The sequence below is a fragment of the Pygoscelis adeliae genome, unplaced genomic scaffold, assembly GCF_000699105.1.
Source record: "Pygoscelis adeliae isolate BGI_AS28 unplaced genomic scaffold, ASM69910v1 Scaffold171, whole genome shotgun sequence".
NCBI classification, from domain to species: Eukaryota; Metazoa; Chordata; class Aves; order Sphenisciformes; family Spheniscidae; genus Pygoscelis; species Pygoscelis adeliae.
In genome coordinates this window covers 466046-486775 of record NW_008824186.1, presented here as the reverse complement: position 1 = coordinate 486775, position 20730 = coordinate 466046, and the positions used below count along the sequence as shown (strand labels likewise).

General features: G+C 41.4%; 1 protein-coding gene across 1 annotated transcript in view; it reads right to left on the bottom strand.

Annotated features, from left to right (window-relative positions):
* TEAD1 (TEA domain family member 1 (SV40 transcriptional enhancer factor)) overlaps nucleotides 1-20730 on the bottom strand; it is a 161914-nt gene that overhangs the window by 120971 nt on the left and 20213 nt on the right.

The window sequence follows — 20730 nt, the reverse complement described above, 5'->3', positions numbered from 1 at the left end:
GATGAACATTACAACAGAAGTAAGCTTGGCTCTTGGTGGAGAAACATCATGACTTAGAGCCAAGGACATTTATTTTTCACATTTGAATTATTTTTTGAACAGCATTTCCTAGCTCAATGTCACTGCACCACAGATAGATATGATAGCAGATAAGCGTATGAGATTTTAGATCAACAAGAATGTTACTTTTACAATGAATACATTTGTAGTCAGAGCTCAAAAGTGGCTTTATTTCTGCTATGCATGGAAGATGTTGTATTACACGCTGTTTTACTAATACACTTTTCTTTTTAAAACAGAATGTAATTCATATTTTCTGACACTGCAGCTGCAATTCGATAGTTGGATTTACTAACCATGTGGATTTACAGTAACAAACTCTTCCATTTTCTTTCCCTCTCTAGCTCACCTTTCTGCCACCTTGATTTATTTCTGTTTCACAGCTGCGCCTACCAAATTATTCTTACTCTCACTCTACACTTTTCCACCTCTCCCTGCAGCTGATCCAAACTAAAACACAATTTTTCTGGGAACGTGAAATTAAAGAATTCTCACAGCAAGAATACAATGCCCAGAACTGAAAGGGGAAAAAAAAAATACCTGACAGCTACAGGTTCAAACTTAGCAAAGTTAAAAATTCTCAGTTTAGATTCCACCATCAGTAGTCACTACAGCACACCAATAACCCTCTCACAGATTCTACGGAATTTATCCACCTCCGGTATTTACAGCACTAACCACTTTAAGTAGTAATTGCTGGAGTTACATAAATATAGTCACAAGCCCCAAATATCTCGCTCTCAAAATCGGTATTACTGCTGTTAAAACTGGCATCAGAAAACCTTAGTAGCACAAATATGATCCAAAATACAAACCAATCCAAATAAATAACGAAAACCAGATCAAAACAAAGCAGAGAAGAAGTGAACACCGAGGACTGACAAAATTAAATTAATAGGTAAAATAATGAAGAAAACTAAGGGAGCCTGCTCTCAGCTCCTTCCCCTGTAAGACCTCTCCACAGCAGTACAGATGTGAAGGACACCTGGGTGTAGGCATAGGACATGCTTGAACTCTGCAGGCTTATTCAGCCCTGTGCCCCATCCAACAGAGAGCTTCCTCTCCATAGCGTTACACAGGGATTCAAAAAGGCAGAGCCCAGGATGAAATTGTAGCCCTGTGTTTATGTATTAATTACTGAAAAGTTACTTAACCTTGGGCCATGTCCTAATGTAAGGAGTTTGGGCATTCTTAAGTCTCTCAGAAAGGGAGCTGAAGGCAAACTGTCTGGCTTGCCTTTACACCCAAGTAGCCCTGCCCCTGGATTTCTCTATAGGTACTCTAGACACTACCCATCAAAGGCAGGCTCTGACAGACCAGTAACACGTGCAAATTCCCATTACAGGGACTCTGCACTTCCAGTGCAGCCCAGCTGCCAATCATGCAGAGATTTGCAGCGATAACAATTATACTTAAAAGCATCACTACATGTTTGCATGCATTTACACATTCTCCTTTTATTCTCTATTTATTATTAATGGCAACTCAACTAACATCAAGACCCCAGTGTGTTTGGCACTGTAGGTGTACAGAAGGACAGCAAGTTCTTGCTCTGAGGAGTTTACAGTCTAATTATAAATGACGGCAGATGAAGGGTGAACATTATGAGCTGTTCTGCTTTTCATCAGGAAATTTAACTCAGGTAACAATTTTTAACCAGGTAGAAAAAATTATACATTAAAACATGTACCACAGGCTAGGCTGCAGGCATATCCTAGTCAATCTTATACACTGTGGTGACAGTGGCCACTTCCAAGACAGATAACCAGGTCCCAGAAGATTTAGGGCTTTACAGGTGACCACCTGTATGGAGATTTTGCAGGAAGTAAATGGGAAATTTAGCTTTGTTCAAGTAAGTCACACTCACGCTTACACATAAGCATGTATTTAAATCCATGTCTATTCACCAAAGGACTTAATATGTAAGCCCAGCACAAGCATCTGATGGCATTTTGACTTCCTCACATTTTTAGGTGTCATTCTTAAGTCCACCATAAATTAGCTGCCTATGTAACTTCATATTAATCCAGCTGGGAGGTCGTAAAAGTCACAGGTGACTGTTATAGATCTCCATAAAAAAAGGATTTTGAAGTCATAACTGATAAAGTTTGTCCACCTGAGGACTAAACTAGCCATTCACCAGGAAGCTGTGGCCTTATCTGTTCTATACACATTGAAACTTTGCACCCATCCTTGCTGTGGCGGCACAGTCTGCAGACCCGTATGAGGCACCAGGCTCTGTGTGGCTGGGTACAAGCTGCACACTGTCATTTGAGGACCCCCTCGACAGCCACCATGTAGGAAAGCACTGCGGGCTGGGACAGAGATAACAACAGCATGTGGGGGAACAGCTCCCATGGAAAGGCCAAACATTAGGGAATAGGCTGCTACAACACAGAGAGGCCTTTGCGGCCATAGCTTCAGAAATGCACGCAGGTGAGCAAGGACCCTTGTATCTCCTAGACTGCAGCTGAACCTTGCTTCCTAGGTGGCAAACACAGCTCTCGTCTCATTGAGACGACTGGAGCAGGATGTCTGCATTCAGCCCTCCTGGAGACTCAGCCCTCAGTACTGAAGAGCACCAAAGACTTATGAGCTGTGCTTTAGATATAAAAGAGTAACGTCGTGCTGAGACTTCATCTGCTGCATTTCCTACTGCTTTACAAGAAGATTTGGACTTTGATTCCACACACTGTCCTGTAGGACCAGAGGCTTGCTGAGCCTTTCCCAGGGCCCTAGGAGGGCCTCTTGTGCAGAACCTCGTGCTCGCCCTCGTTCGCAAACAACAACCAACCCACAAGTGCAGGAGGTGCCAAGTGCCACATGTTCCACTGAAGCCAACTAGTATCACAGGGGACTCACCACCCCTCAAGGACAAGAAATTAATTTGCTAATGTGAGGTACAGAATCACAGGTGCCACTTCCCAGATTTGACAGAAAATGGGTATGGAAAGTTCAGATTCCCACAAGTGCATGCAGCTTTTTTAGGAAGCCAGAAGTACCTAGCAAGCTACTGATTACCAGCCATGTCCATGTAGAAGAAGGGTTATTTATTGCACCACACTGTGGGAATGACTGCATCAGCTAAGAGTCCAGGGCTTAAGATTCATTTTGTTCCCACTAGTAAATTCACAAACAACTCGTAGAACAGGAGCAAAGGTCTTTATGGCTCCCTCATTTCCAAGGCCTCCCCAGGCTACCTTTGTCCACTTTCCACAGCTAAGACACCTAAGGCTACTCTGACCCTTCCCTATGCAATGAGAGTACTATATGTCACACGTTGCCAGGAGAGATCTCTTTCTCCAGAAGTACAGCTACAACACATCTATGCCAGCTATGGATACTGCAAGGACCAAATTCTTTCCGATTTTCACTCTCTAACACTCTCAAATACATGAAGGTTCACACAGGAAGATCTGCAGATCACTCCAGAAGTCCCTGTCTACAGGTGTCCTGCTTCCCACACTGCAGATGCAGGCGGAGGGAAGCCTGGTGTTCATGCACACTGAAGCACTCCAGCTTCCTGCGCTCAGCCTGCTGCGTGCGTGGAGGGTTGGCTCTCACACCCAGGCTTGTAGTCGTGAAGTCCAAATGGGGAGTCGAGCTATTGTTCTGGAGTAGTAGTACAAATAGGGGGTACACTTCACAGCACAAAAGAGTCAGAAAACCATTTTGCTACTGAAAAAATAAAAAATTGACTTACGGCAGAATTGGACAATTAACCTTTTAGGATTCAGTCTAGTCAAAAATAGCCTCTGCATCTGATAGAGATTCTGCAACCTTCTTTACTCCATAGCCACAAAAAATGATAACTCAGGGAAAAACACATCATATTTCAGACTTCCCCTTCCTCAAAAGCAAAGTCTTTAATAGAAGGACTTTTGTCCCAGCCAGACTCACAAGAATGATGTACAGGGACTGCAGAAACTCTGAATGTCTCTGAGTATCCTGATGATCCTCCCTCAGAGAAACCACCGTGGGTCAGCTAAAGAAGAAATTTGAGGAGGAGACAGCTGAATGTCCAGATTACACTCCTTCCTAGATACTATGCAGAGAAAAACAAGTTTATACCCTTGAAAGACAGAATAATAATTTGAATTATAGGTCCCTCCTCCCAGGTAACATCAGGGTTAGACAACTGATGTAGAAAACAGAAGCCAAAGATCTGAGAATGGCTTGAGGCTTTACTACAGTAAATTTATGGTAAATTTTGAAAAAATCCTCAAGCCATCCTTGAATCTTCTATTCCTTTGTTCAAATTATTTCAGATACTCTAGCTGGCCAAGGGAAAGGGCAGTGAGTACATGGGCATTGGTGACACCAAACAGAGTTGGCTGCACAGAAAATCAGCACCAGAAACAGAGGGTGAAATCTCAAAGATAAGAAGGGTGTTTTCAATCTCCCACATTGTATTTGTGAACTAGATTTTCTGGGAGGCTCCTGCCTCTGCTCTAACACACAAACCAGCTCATGGCAGTCCAGCTCAGCACCAGGACTGATCTGGAGGCAGTGTAACTTCGCTTTAGCAGCTGTGAGCTAAGAGGGATTTCTCACCAAAACCATAAAGCAGAGCTGCACAATGGGACCTGGTGACGCAGATTAAGGAAGCCACAAGTGGCTTCTTGTTGCCCTGCATCCTCCAATACATCAGTTAGGAGCTGGCAAAATACCTTCCCCTCCAGCTTTCTCAGGCTTTCAGCATACTCCAAGTAGGGGAAGGGCACCTTGGTTTGCAGTATCACATGCCTGGCCTCCTCTCTCTTCTCACTCAGGTAATGAAGCTTCTAAAGGACTATTGGCGGCGAGTCAGGGCTAACAGCATAAACTGTGTAACAGTGGAAGAATTTGGACATGAGATGTCTGTCGCTAGGCATTGTGGGTCGGGGAGAGACGATCCTGAATAATTCCTACCAGTTTCAGTGTGAATTCAACAGATGATACAACACTTTTGAAAAGCAGCCCAAGATGCACACAACACCCCATATGAATGGCCTTAGTATCGGACACACTACACCTCCACTTAACCCAGGAAATGGCTATCGAGGCACACAGCGTTGGCAACACATAAAGGTTTTCCTTAATATGTGGACTGATTTCACAGGAATATTAAGGAACAAAGGAAAAACAAATACATACACACATTCATGCATAGCTGGAAAATATGATGAGTTTAATCCTGCAAAGTGAAGAAAGTGTCAGATCTTGTCAGTGACTTCATACTCACTGTGGAGCACAGAATATTTAATTTCTACATCCTATTCCAACCAAGTTGCTCTGATTTTCAGGGAGTTTGGCTTTTACAATTGGACAGACATGATTATGCATGATTTGCATGAGGGACTTTCCCAGGCATGCTTTATAAGCTCACTAAGACTTCTGAAATTGTGTCAGTCTTTTCTGTCTCACAGTAAAAATTTAAGATTTCTTTCCCAGGGACTTCGAACTGTGTGCACAGTATTTCGCTATTAAGTGAAAACCTTTTCTATAAAAAACATGCCAAAATCACAGTATCTGTATCCCTGTGTCTTCTGCTTTCTCATCTTTCTACTGTCTTTCTCCCACAATTTTAATGTCGTAAGTCCTGCAAACAACTATTCTTTGGGCAAAAATTAGGAAATGTTCTTTCCAGGCATTTAGCACTGAATCTTTATCTGTGTCTATGAGCCCACCGAGAGTTTCACATAAATTCCAATTGCTTTTCCACTCCACTCTTTTTCCATTCTTGAAGATGGTTGTTACAGAAAAGACTGTAGGATTCTATTTTATTTAAAAATTTTTTTTTTCTGCTATATAAATTATCTATTTCTATCTGGTACTCTTTTCCTTTCAATGATTTACTTTCCCGTGAAGGAGGGGGAAGGAAAAAGCAAGTTTCAAATATGCAGGTAAATACCTAGATAACTGCAGGAATAGTCCAGTAACTATGCACCACGAGATGGAAATCAGAAATAAAAAGAACAGTATGCAGATAATAAAAACTGTCCCTTGTTAGACACATCAGGAGGCTGCTGTGACCTCAGACCTGTGGTCACAGAAGCCAAAATCAGTTAAAACCTGCAGAGAACATTGCAGATTCTATTTAAGATTTGCACTGAGATCCCCACATTAGAAACCCTGCTGTTATTTTCATTCTTGACTGATGTTTGAATGTTTAACTTAATTTTGGCTTTTGCTTTTTTTTTAAATGAACACTAGCTAATGGTTTCATTACAGTCTTAAGGATGGCTTTGTTTCATGTGCAAAGCAAACATTTAGTGCAGGGTGCGATTAAAGCCAAACAAGTAAATGTTTTACAGAGATAGTTTAGAAGCTACAGCACAACAAAACAAGTAGTTATTTAAATGCTGAAAATCTAACCTGCGTGCATAGATGCCCATCTTGACTCCCCCTGTCTTCTTTTTTTTGTTCTATTCTTTTGCTTGCAATTTTATTCAAAACCACAATGAAATATGTTGGGAGCAAAGCAATGTTTTCAGCCCCCAAACAAGTTCTGGTGCCCAGTTTTTCAAGAGGATGTTGCTAGTAGTGAGCAGGCTAAACATAGTTTACTCAAACTGCCTTCAGCAAGTACAGCAGAGTGTAAAAGAGGGGTAAGGGGAAAAATCTGTATCTTAGACTCTTAGCAACTGCTGAAACAGCAGAGCATACTTTTACCTCAAGTGTTTACCCAATAATTCACAGGAAGTAAATAGAAATTATGACCTCTCAAATGGACATTTATGCTCAGACATCGAACTATCAGAGGGAGGGAAGATTTCTAACCCACTTCGTAGAGGAGTATGCAGTCATTGTTCATGGTACAAAGCCACGGAGCCAAAACACGGAGAGATGCAGCAGATCTGGACTCTTCTCTGGCTATTTTGGTCTGCCCCAAAGCAGGGGACATTTTACCAGCGCAGCACATCCCACAGCATGGGGTACACCTCCAGAGCCTGGCGCTCAACCCCAGGGAGGGGGCAAGGGGCTGGCAGGGGTTTGTGGCGGGAATGCTCCCGGCACCAGGTGGTGGCTGAGCGCAGGCCAGGTACCAATCCCAAGATGAGCCATCTGTGCGGTGAAGATAACGCCCATTGTACGGGAGCAGCGACCCAGGCGTGATCTTTCTCTGTAGAAAAACTACCCTCAAGATAAAAGGGTGGTTTTCTGCTAAACAGGGAAAGTAATCATTGGGAGCAAAATTGTACAAAGCTATTTACTGTGCTTTTAGATCTATAGGGTTTTCCTCTCTCCTCAAAAAAGTTTCCAAAAATTCCTCGCTGTTCCTATCTGTAAGTGATAGTTTATGGAGAAGAGGGACGACACAGGACAGGCAGTAAATCAGCCTACTAACTGATCCAGAGTCCATTACCAAATGTTTCTCATTACAAGTATGGCTCCACTAATTTCTGCAACGCATTGTAGGCTATTTCTGGAAGCTTTAAAAATGCATGATGTTTCTGCATTTTAATACTTAACAGTATAGTTATTTCAGTTTATTAAACAAAGAAAGGGGGAATCTGCTTAATTGCAACTGGCTTTCATGTCACAAAAGGACTAAGCCAGTGCAAAAGCAGTCAAGCAGGAACCCTATTTATGTCCAGCATGAAGAAAACCTTTCCAACCTCTTACACCAATTAGGATAATCTGGGTCTTTTGATGTTAAAATCCCCAAGAATCATATGGAAATCATAAAAAGCACAATATTTAAAACAGATTCAGAATGCAGATAAAATCATTTTTCCTTCTTAACATTTCCCAGAGCTGGGGGCACCATCAGCTAACAAATTCTATATAAAGCTTATGTCACTGGTACTGTAGTGTTTGCTTTTGGCCAGGGCAGATGAGGGAGGCCGTCTCTAAAAGTAGCCGCTCGTAAAACAACAGAGCACCTGGGACGTGAAGCTGGGACGCACGCTGAAGCTGGGCCAGGCAGGCACCAGGGCAAGCGGCAAGGCCAGCCCCAGACCCTGTACGCAAGCTGCTCCCAACCAGGGGAAAGGAGACTGAACAACTACGCAACATGATCCACTGACCAACTTCTGGAGTCTCAGCCCTTGGACGCTTTGGTGGGCTTTGTACAGACTTCCCTAAATGAATGGCATCCTTCATGAACATAAACAGAAGCTACAGGCATTGAAATAACATGCTTGAATCTGTGCAATGAGTTATCTTTAGGTGAAAAGCACTTAAGCCTTGCATTTCTTCTTTATATTGGACTATTTCTGAAGCATCCAAATTTCTCTAAGTGTCCTGCTTCCAAGGAAACTCAGGGCAAGAATTCTGTTTGCCTTGACAATTCAAGAAAAGACCATGGGCAGGAAAGCGGGGGATGTCTTGCTGGATGCAGAATTGCAGAGCTGGAGGCATGTTTCATTTTCTTTAAATAAAATTCTGATCAACAGTATTTTTCTGTGAAATCTGACACAGCAAAGCAACGAACCTTTGCCAAAACCATATACACGGAGAGAGAGACAGAGCAGGTAATTTTACAATGTTCTTCCAGACCATAACACAGTATTTTCTGTAATGGGAGAGGTTAAACACCTTCTTGTGCAATACGAAGCATCAATAGCCTCCCTACGGAACTAGTTACACACTCCTACCACGTGTGCATAAGATGTTGTACAACACAGTTCCCTAGAGGCAAGGGGACGAAGAGGTGAAAAGACTGGAGCGGGGGGGGGGACGACACACACACACAACTCAAGAACCTTGCATTGACATTTGAATAAATTGAAAAGTAAGCAAAACTGTTCATGTTTATACAAGCAACTTGACTGTACTCTAACAGAGGACAAGGGTATGAAACTATGTCCTTATAAAGTAACGCTCATCTTTTACTTATCTAACAAAGAGAAACACAGGAGAGGATCAGAGGCTGCCGAAGGAAAAATACCCAAGTGTTAAGGCCAGAGAAATGGAAACCAAAGTTTAACAGAGACAGGAGTATTTGCAGATAGAGCACACAAAGCCCCTTAAACACTGCTTATTTTTCTATAAAAATAAACATTGAATATTGTTGTCAGTGGTATGCACACCTCTTTGAGAACCTGATATTTAAATTGTCAGTTTGACAACCAATAAAAATTATATTAAATAAAGATTAGCATTACAGTTCTAGTACAGCTATAAAAAGAAAATCGGTAGTGGTGTTACATATGAATGTGAAACCAGCCTTTCTAACTAATCATACCAATTTTCAGTTGTGTGTTATAAAATTCTCATGCAGATTCTGAATTTCCTCTTATGTCTTACGGTAATACTAGAACTATAATTAATATTAATTATAATTTCCATAATTTCACAGTGCCTGAATTGCTTGCTATTCCTAGTATTTGTAGGAAACAAGCCGTGCAGTTCCTGACACAAATATTATTCCTTATTAGTTTTGCAGCTGAATAATATTCAGCCTGTAACAGAATCCTCCTAGGACTGAAAAGTACTCTTGTGCACACGGATACACGCACAAAAACAACAACTAAAAGCTAAAAGCAAACTTGCCGAGAACTTCTGGGTCAGCTTTTGACATCACCCATAGGAATGAAATCAGACACCAACCAATCAGGCACCATGAGGCTGGCAGTACAAAATAAACAAAAGATGGGCCCAGGGCTCTGCAATGAGGGAGGGAAGTGGAGGAGACTATTGTTCCAAAAGCTTTTAAATTATGTTGCTTTATTTATTTCTTTTGACAATGCCTGAACTGAATCTTTAAAAAGGGAAAGGACCCTCCCCCCCAGGATCTGTTAAAACAGGGTTGGGGGTTTCTTTTCCCTGTTGCTATTTGTTCTCTTTAACAATGTTTTGCGAGCCCTGTAAAGCGAACAGCACTATCCCGGTGCGGCATGTGGGAAGGCAGCGTTCTTCCCAGCATCTCCACAGAGGCTCAGCACCAACACTTGGTGCCAGATTTTCTGAAAAGCTGGGCAGGCTGGGTGCTAAGCTCTTTTCAAAATCTGACCCTTATTTAGGTGCCTTCCAGGAAGCTGAGGTCTTTAGAAATCTGGCAACGAGCACAAACACTGGGCGTTTTGGGAAGCTGGGGCAAGAACTGTGCGATGAAACCACCTATCTGCGTGCTCTCCCCAGAAGAAAAGCATCAGCTCTTTTGGTCTTTTCGCACTGTGCATTGCTGAACCTGCCCAAGCCAAAACTCCTGCATGAGACCGTACTTACTTATTCACACGAGCGGGCTGAGGAGGACAATGCCCCGCGCAGCGTCATAGCCGCGGCTAGCGTACAGCCGATGATTCACTTCTTGGACACTCTAACCTGTCACTGAACTCAAAAGATTTAGGATTAGGCCCAGAGTTCACTAAAAGCACACATGGTGTGTTTTTTCAAAGTTCAGCTCAGCTGAACAAAGCTAGCTGAATGACTTCAATCCTCCCAGTGCTTCCCCAAGGAAAAAAAAGCAACATATGTCTACAGTTTGGGCTGGACTTGCTGCCCCTTTCCAATTTCTAACCATGCCGCACAGTCAAGTGTATAGGGACAAGTGAACGCATTCCAGAAGTAAAAGATAAACTCATGGATCCTGGAGTTGCACAGGTAAAGAATATCAGTCATTCTTACATCTTTAATAAAATAGACCTTTTTCTACTCTTGCCAAGAAAATTAGTCCTAAGGTGCACACAAATAATTACATATTGCGGAACAGTAAATTATTACAAATGCCATAGAATTCAAGCAGCCCCAAGTCTGGGCCAGATTTTCAAATGTTTTGCAGATGTTTATGGTTTGCTGCAAAACTTTGTCAAGTTACCCACACAACACAGCATTTACTGAACGATTCTGGCACATGGTAATTCATTTTCTTTGCACAGGTGTTGCATTCCAGAAATATTTTGTCTTCTTATAGAAGACTGCTGGAATTCTACTTAAAAAAATCATCATGAAAGAAACCAGATCCTCTCATCTGGGAGAGAAAAAAACACACACCCAAACTCAGTTCAGTTGCCCTTTCTTTCTTTTCAGGTAAAAGAAAAACCCCTTACAGGTAAAAATCTATTCAAAATATGTTACAGATGTCTGGTATTTCTGCAAAACTCACAAACTGGAAAGCACAGTCCACTACAGGGTGAAGCCCCAGGTTGCCGCTGATAAAGATACTGGCGTATCAAGTCCCAGGTAGTGTTTCAGTGGTTAATTTTACTTACTGGAAGCTCATGGTTGGTGGGATTACTAAAGCCTAACCCTTGACTGCAGTAGAGCGTCACGGAAGGAGACTTTGTCCAGCAAGCCCCAGGCAGAGCCACAGCGGGGACCTTGAAGGCGCACGGGCAGAGCCGGTGTAGGCAGCGTCAGCATCCCCATGTGCATCCATCGCCGTCCCCCTCAACCTCACCACAAAGGCACCATATGCACCCGCAACGCTCCCTCCCTTTTGTCGTGAGCTTTTATTCCACACTGCGTGGGGCAGGAAGCAAAACACAAAACGGGGGGTTGTGCAGCACTTTGGACCTTTCCTTCACTGGTAAGTTGCCTGGAGGCAAAGCGAAATGAAACCCTTAGGATTTAACAACTTTCCCTTTTAAGCATATGGAAATTAAACATTAAGCCTAAAAAATTTTCCAGGAGCAGATATGAATCCAGATATAATATCACTTTGTAGATATGGAAAAATACAACCAGCTATCTTCAGCTTCCTAGACATGCAAGCCACTAAGTTTTGCTTCAGGGTAGGAAAGCAAAGACGAAAATGCCAAAGGACTGTTAACCTTTAGAGACACATTTTAAGAGATAACATGACTGAACCCAGATAAATCGGAATTAAATTTAATCAACCTCCCACTCCCTAGCTACACTATCAGAGGAGAAAAATCTACAATTAGGAAAGAAACAGAAGGAAATTCAGACATCTTAAACTGAGCAAGCACCCATCTCTGCTGTGCAACTTCCCTGAAAATACTAAATACTGCAATTCCCACATACAGTATTACAGTATTAACAGTCCTCTTACGAGTAATCAGTGGAAGGGAACATTTAAATGATGTTTTGGAGCGCATATTATCTAGATTTGGCTGTTGTTCTCTCATTTAGAGCAACATGAATCTAAATTTACAATTTAAATACTAATACTTTGTGTCAAATCCTTAAATCACCCTTCTTATTCAGCGGATGGAGGTGTTAACATCTATGTGGTAGCTATGACCCACTAATTCATGTGCTCCAATATAGCGCTAAGCATATATAATCCTTTAATCTTTTGTTCTGTGACTCCACCTACAACTCCCTGGCACCAATTTAAGAATACAGACCATGATGCTTCTAATGAGCAAAACGTTAAAGTAAGATTGACTGTCACAGTCAGCAATCTGTTGCCAAAAGTGTCATGAAAGTTAGATAGGTGCGAAGGTATGTACAACAGGAATCTTAATTTTTAAGTGACAGATGAGGAGTGTTCCAGCATGAATATAAAAACCTGTATTAAAAAGAAGTTTAAATATATATTATTAAAATAGAGATCCTTCTGTTCAGTGCATTTTTTGTCTTTCTAAATAAAACCATTAAGTTATAATAGCCTATATTACATTTTATCTTATTCTAAACTATTTAAAAAATGTTCACATGATGTTATGTTATAGTGAAGCTGTATGTGTGTCACTATTTAATCTGTTAATTTTTCTGGAGAAAGCTAAACCACTGAATGGATAGCTTTCACTGCCTAGGCATCTAAGCCAGTTTGTTGAAGCTTTACCCTGGTTTTTTTTCCAACAGTATTTTTTTCTGCAAGTTACAGCAACAGTTTTCTTCATTTTCAGCTAGTTCAGTTTATAATTAGTTCATTGTAAGTTAGGAAAACAATTAGGAATTCAGAAAGCAGGAAAGTTTGTTTTCCTCTTTCCATTCATTAATAAAATTGAGATGTGGAATGATAGACTACTTAAGTAGTTAAAAAAACTTGAAGTACTTGGTGTCCAGAAACAATCTGCACAACGCACTAGGTGTAGATACTAGTTTTGTCTAACAGATCGGTTTTAAAAGCGCATGTTCCAATATAAATTTTTGCCTTGTATGCCAGAACATCAAACATAGTTAAACAACTACAGCAGTCTTGAAAAGTCACTTTTGTGTATTTTAGTGAATTCAAACTACAACATTTTGCTACACATGAATCACATGAGATTAAAAAGATCTATTATTTCTATTAAGAAATGTGATTCACTATTTTCTAGCATAAGAAGAATGTAAAACTTTAGAACGTGAGTAAATGTATGTAAGCGGTAAACATGTATTTGGAGAAACCCAGTTGTGTATAACAAACAGCTCTGGTTAGCAAATGATATTGACCAATAAAACTGAGCCTTTGTTTAGGAAAGTAACTGGAAAGCAAAAATGCAAAACAAGATTACACTTAATTATTTAAATCAAAGTGCTCTGCTTGTTGATTTAAATTGTGATTAAAATCAGGGATTTAAATTAATCCACTCTGGATTGCATAAGCATCACCTTAATAAAAGGGAGCAGTAGCTTCATCACCCAAGAAGTCGTTCAGGAAAAGCATTGTGACAGAGCACAAAGAAGGACTGAGGAAGTTCATTAATGGATATCCCTCTGCTGCCCAAACTCTCCGGTTTCTCCCATAGAGAGAGAAAGCAAACGCATGAGTGGGAGGAAGTGTTTACAGGAGTGTGCATGCATAAAAACATGCACAGGTACTATGAGGTAAAATAATGATGATAATTTTTCATTAAAAGCAGGATTTCTCTCCTCGAACCTAAATAAAGTAGATTACTCATGCATTCCAATTATTCTTGTTTTATTACTAGAGTCCCTAGAATAGTCCATGTTCATACTTTTCCCCCCATTAGCAGGAACATGGAGCATACTCCCCACTTACCTGATACTGGCATTAACTAATGTGTTATTTAAATATAAAGCAATACTAAATATTATACTGAAATGGATTTAGCTCTGCACTCAGATACTCACACCCAGCTCCTGTTCCAGCTTCTACCAAATCCTGGACTCTACATTTCTCCCTAGAAAGCAGGGAGGTGAATAGCACAAACCAAACAGTACAACTTACTGTTGTACTGAAGGAGATCTACTCCAACTTAGCTAGAAGTCCGGTGCATTGCCAAGGTGATCAAAATACCAGTATAATGACAATGGAATATAAACTAAGGTACTTGACAACACAACCTACAGCATATTTACTCCCAGGGCACTTTAATACCTTATATGAGAACATCCTCTCAAATAATATGGTTTCTTTTTCAGCAGAGGTCAAATTACAATTAAAATAAATGAAAGCAGGTAAGCCTTTCTTCTTTCTGCTTCGCAGCTTGATTGTGAAGGACAAACTACTCTGGTCAAGCCTACTTCTAATAGGAACTACTTTTCTTTTTTGATTTTACAAGAAAGTGTTTTACAATCCAGAGAGGATGAGTCATCAGAAAATCCTTGTCTAGTTGCCAAAAACCTGCCCCTCTTCATTATGAACATAAAGATAAAAGCTCTTACAGTACATTAGCTGGCATACGCCTACACAGACAGTACAAATAAATTAATTGTGCCTAGCCTCAAACATCCAAAGAGGTATAGTAGGAGCTCAGTCCATCTTGTTTCATTAACAAATTAAACTGTAATAGAGCATCAACAGTTCTCTTATGTACATAAGCTTGCCTGTTGTACAGAAAGGTTTTGCAGGTATCATGCTTTCTTACATACATACATTGTAATTCTTCTAATATTTACATTAGTTTGCATATACTACATAAATACCAACAAAAATGGTATATGCTGGGAAAAAAATTATAAATGCTGGAGTAAGCCTGTTGGTCATCCTACAGAACTATTCAGAAACTGCATAGGTTTTTGGAACCCAAGACTGGGGTAGTGATGGTTACTAAGAAGGGAATTTTGGGTATGACACTAGTTCACACATGCAAAATTTACAAGTTGTTTTGCCTCTGACAAGAAAGGCAAGTATATTTGGAAGTACGAGTGGACTGTGTCTGGTCTGCTATATTCAGGTTCATTTGAAAACTGCACTATTTGCAAACATCAAGGCTATTTCATAAAAATATATACACACATGTATTTTACAACTCAGCCAATGAGAATCCAGATCAAAAGGAAAGTCACTGGATAAAGTACTGTACATGGACCAGGGGCCAGAATTGCTGGAAATAATCAACATTTACCGTCAAACCCCTGCTACAGACGAACTGTTTTCCTTCTGGAATGCTCACAATCTTTAGCATGAGAAAGTTATACACAACCAACTTGAAAAACAAGTTTAACTCTACTTAGCCACAAGCTAAGATTACACCCTCAAACACACCTTTCTAAGATTTCTTATGAGAGGTTTGTTTGTGCAATCCAGTTAAGGGCAATTTGTTAAAATTGCTCTGTGATTTTCTTTATCCTTTAACTGCATAATTTAAGCAACCTGCATTTTATAAGTTCAAAGAATTTTTTTTGTAATTACATATTTCTGTCTGTTTTTACCTCCTGAAAAATGAAAAGTTGTAGAGAAAGAAGACACAAAAAAAGAATGGAAGAGAGAGATTGAGCTCAGTCTATCATAGAAAGCAACTTCTTAATTAACGAGAACAGAAAGTGAGTTAACATAAAATACGAGGGTTCAAAATGATCTGCAGTCTGTGTTACTGCTGCTCTACCTTTTTGGCCTCTAACCCCAGGGCTGGGAAAAGCCAGAGAGGGAAAAGCAAGGCACTGACTCCTCTGGAAGCTAAGTACTGCTGATACCCAAAGGCCAGCAGCTCCCCACCTGTCCAAAGCCTCAATGATTCCTGTACAGAGAATTTTACCCTCTCTCTTTTGGTCAGGCAGTTGTTAAGATCCCTCCCCAGGTGCAGCAGAGCATTACCACGGCTGTGATGTTCTGGCTAGCTCTCAGCCAGGGCTTCCTTCCAGCTTCGTCCCTCCTTAAGTTTCACTTTGTATCTTCAACCAGAGACAATATTTTTCTTCTCTTCCCACCTCAGGAAAGCACACTGCTCCTATCTGATGTTAGTAGCTGTTACGTGGTATTACACATGTGGACACAGCCTCAGTGGCTCCCAAACAAGCTCCAAACTACATTTGCAGAGGCCAGTGTTTCTCCTGAGGGGTACAGGAGCGTGACCAAAGATGCAGATGCACACCTTACAGCAGGCTGTGGCTCACTACTCCCATTGCACATGTATTTTTTTTTTTTCCCCAGAGATCAGTTTTGACAGGCACCGAGGCCAGTGCAGACATACTGGCCCGGACTCGTGACATCACCTGATTAATAAATCCAAGGAAGGTTTGGCAGCTCTGGCTACGGGCAGCCAGCCCGCGGGAGAACGGCAGCCACGCATCAGATAATGCAATGCTAACTCACTGCTCTATACAGTGCTTCGATCAATAAACAACTTTCTCGCCAGCCTGCTGTACTAACCATTAGTTTATATAGCCCCTTCTGTAAGCCCCAAAGGCACTGCCAAAGCATAGACCAAACCCTGCCAGCCACCACAGGAGTGCCGGAGCTCCCACTTCTGCCCTCCCGGCCAGAGGGATGCGCAGGGCGGCGAGGACGTTATCCTCGTGGTAGCAATGGCAGTACCGCTGACAGGGAGGTGACAAAGAGCCCTGGGACTGCGACTTTGCACTCACTGAACGGAGGCCATACTCTGCCCCAGCTCGGCAGCGAAACACATAGGAGCCTCGCCGAGCCCCCTCCGCCCCACCAGAGCACAGCCAGGCTCATGGCCTTCAAAAACGAGGCCGCTATAGGTCTTTTTTTTTCCTTCCTTCCTTTATGAACAGCACCTCATTATTGCAGAATGATGCGAGTGCTTAATTAGTGCTATGGGTTAATCACTCTGCCTGAAGAGTTTCCCTCTCTTTCATGAATAAAGGAAGCCAGCCCAGCTTCCCGCTATCCAGCTACCAGCATCGGCTCTAATAAAGTACCATCTTTGGCCAAAGTCAACCACAGCCATCACACAGATACGTAATGTCTGATGTGTAACTGTAGATATCCTTTCTTTTATGGGGTTAATACTTGCCCTTAGGGATAATTGTGCAGGACTTTAGATGAGAGATTTCCATAAAAGGCAGTAAGAGTCACCCAGCTAAAACCACATATAACTCAAGCTAGTTTACCCCTTTGCATTATTTAAATGTCTCCCTTTAATGTGAATGCATCAATTTAAAGGCACAGTGCTGCCAGTGCTCTGGGCAGGCAGCTCTTATCCGGCGACCAAATGTGTCTCTTCAGAATTTAAATTTGCACACATTTCAAAAACGTGCCTATTCCTGGGCCTCCTGGCTGTCAGAAAACAAAGGCCTAAGTCTGCCTTTCCCGTTGCTGTCAGGGAACTTGCGGTGTCAGATTTACTGCACCCCTTTACCTGGGTGTCAGGCAGATAGGGGATTGTGCCCGCTCTCTGAACCAGGTGTGGGTACTGAAATCCAACATACTGGCATTTCAAACCATTGACTGCTGGCGATTCTCCTGACCCCGAATGAGCACCTGGCCACTTTGCGAGTGGACCCAGAGAAGGAGGAGGAACCGCCGGCCGCTCTGGCCCTTCCACTCTTGATTCCCTGTTCCTGGAGTACTGACTCTGGCTCATGCCTTCTTTGCAAGTGCTTCTGCTATATCAAAATTTATACCAGTACACGCAGGTAACCAGATATTTTTCCAAGTCACTCACATCTTGGCCTTCCATTTTAAGATTACAATTTTTTCTTTTTCAGGTTTATTTCTAGTGTATATTTATACAAAGAACACCAGCAAGGTTCAAGTTACAGCAATTAATGAAATTTAACTACATTAATAGGGAGAGCGCCTTTTTTTAAACAATTTTGGTTTTAATGTCAAAAAATGCGAACAGTAATAAGAGTGAGGTAGGAATATTTTCATTTGATTGCATGTTTCTTTCTCTGACTACACATATGAACTTGTTTCCTGGTCATGGGGAATTTTGGTGGGTAGGAAAAAAATAATTCTGCTATTGACTCAGTCCCTGAGTATCTTGTTTTTATAAGGCACAAAGGTTTTGTCAGTCAGGTTACCTAGGAGTGAAAGTTATGTCTCATAATCCCTAATTCTATTGCCCATTACACACCATCTGGTGACACAGCGAAAGATAATCTGATTTTTGTCTTCTGAAAACATCGCATAGCTATATCGTATGCTGCATGCAATATGATAAATTACTTATTTAAATATGGTGCTTCTGTATAGTTTACAAATCCATGGTCACTCTCAGTTAACCTGAAAGCAGTTTTGAGCAGGGTTTTTTTGTTTGTTATTTCAAATGTCTGGGTCCCTAGCTGAGGTTTTTATCTATTCACAGGTACACCTAAAATTGTACAATTTAAACAGCTAACACCTAATCTAACCAACCTTTAAGAAGCTGTTATTGGAATTCAAAGCTTTGCATCTACAGTGGAACAAATACCATGACAAAGCTGTTTCACGTCCCAAAAGCAGTAATGTCTTATTGCAGTGTCTTTACTAGGAAGAGCCTGATGTAATTTAATTAGACTACTTGTTCAATGTGATGCAGGAGTTCTCAAGTATTTCAAGTAGATTCTGGGAGTCTACCCATAAAGAGCTCCTTGCAAGATAATGGTCCATCAATATATCTGCAGGTTTGCAGCAGATTTGCTTTTGTCACTTTATTTTCAGTCTCCAAAAGTAATCAAAATAGTTAGTGGGTTGCCAAAAGTTGTATCCTCACAAAATAAATCAAAAAACCAGAATCGACCATGCTGGGCAAAAGAAAGCTCTTACACAATTAACCTGGTGAAGGGAAATAGCCCATTTGCTGTTGCTCAACTCCTTTGCCAAACTATTTCAGTGGCACTTACATTCTCCAAAGCCAAACCTTCAAACAACAATCTCATCCCCTTCTCATGCACAAGACACACCCGAAACATTTTCAAGAGGGGTGGAAAGTAGTAAAAGAAGATTTCTGTGATTTGCAGTCAGGTTCTTCTGGGAAGATTGCATATTTCTAGGAGACTATAATGTACACGTACATCTGTAGCTCTGATACAATCACATAATCAACATTTAAATCTAGATAGCTATTTTTCCATGCAGATTTTTATTACTTTCTCTTCCTGGAATAATTAACCACTTTCAGGATTTTTTTAACTTAACAAGTGAAGACTTAATTTTCACCTGACTCTTCAGTTATAATTCTGAATAATTCCCATTTTTGTTGCCGGGCAGCTTTAAATCAGTCTATCAGGCTGCTGTGTCCTTTTGCGCTGGCAGGTTTCATTCCCACCAGAGCCTCTGGGCAAGCCAAAGCCAAAGCACATCCCTACAATAATCTCATTTAGCGATACAACTGCATCACTCACCAGAAGTTTCCATGGTCTCAGGCTTCGTTTGGGGAGAGGGAGGCAGTAGTGCTCCGATGAAAGACAATTCCTCGCAGGGTTTTGTGTTGGGCGATGCCTCACCAGCAGCCCAGCTGCTGGGATGCCAGACTATGCACCATGGGGAGGCAGGGAACATTTCCGAAACCTGGCGAGCACAGAGATGGCACACGAGCCCCAGGTGCAAGGTCACAGGGGTTCCATTACACTGCTCCTCTCTCACACACACCTGTGGAGCCCTAAAAGCACCAGACCTCATCCACAAAGCACAGAAAGTTTGTCCCATTTTCTCTGCCCTCTAAATCCGATCATCCCATTCTTGCTTCCTCTGACCAGGCTGTCCAGCTGCCTATGCCTATCAGGTATGTTCTGCTACTAGAAGGGATTTGAATAGAGCATTTAAGTATCTGGCAAGCATTTTCTTCAATGAAGACATGCTATGAACTAGAGGCAATCATATTTGCAACTAAGCTGCCTGCCAGAAAAGTGCACAAACTTCCAATAGCAAAGAAATGAGGTCATCTTGGTCAACTGCCAAAATCAGCACATTTCCTCTTTTGGTTCTGGATGCTGCACCTCCACACTCCACGATGTGTGGCAGGTTCTGAGAGGGAGGTGCAGTCTCTCAGAAAAGAAAAGAAAAATAGAGGAGAAAAAAAAAAAAAAAAAAAAGGGGGGGGGGGGGGGGAGAAGGGGGAGAAAAAGGGGGAAAAAAAAAAAAGAAAAAAATCAGGGAGCATCCTGATGTCCCATGATCTCCTCCCGAGGATCTATTTAATTGGAGTCCAGTATAACCTTTCTAAGAAGATGTCAATACCTTATCTTGATATTGCAGAAATGTAAAGCCTTGTCCTGTTAGAGGAATTCAAAAGGCTTACATGAGAGATGCAGCTTTTGGTTAGAAGGCTGGACTGGAATTTAGCAGATCAGGATTAAACCCTGGTTTTGCCATAAGTTCCTGTGGGGCTTGAGCAAGACTCCTAGCTTCCCTGGCCTGAGACCCTATCTTGTGCCTGGTCTTCTGCATTTAAAAACTAAGTTTTCCTGAGCTGGTAGTATGTCTTTACAGTGGAGCAGAGTCTGGTACAGTGGATTTTGGATGCTCATTTGGGCCTCTTAATGCTAATGCAGCACAAACCGAAATTACAGTAGTAGTAGTAATAATAATAATAATAATAATTATCTCTCAGTCTTTATTTTCAAGTTAATGTCTGCCAAAAACTGTTAGAGAAGTTTCTCATTGTGGCAACTACTATATTTATGTGAGTAATTTACAAGCAGCTCATCTGAATAATTTGAAATTTTTATTAAGATTATTTTCTCATTTTCCATTGAGAAGCCTTCTTAGATACT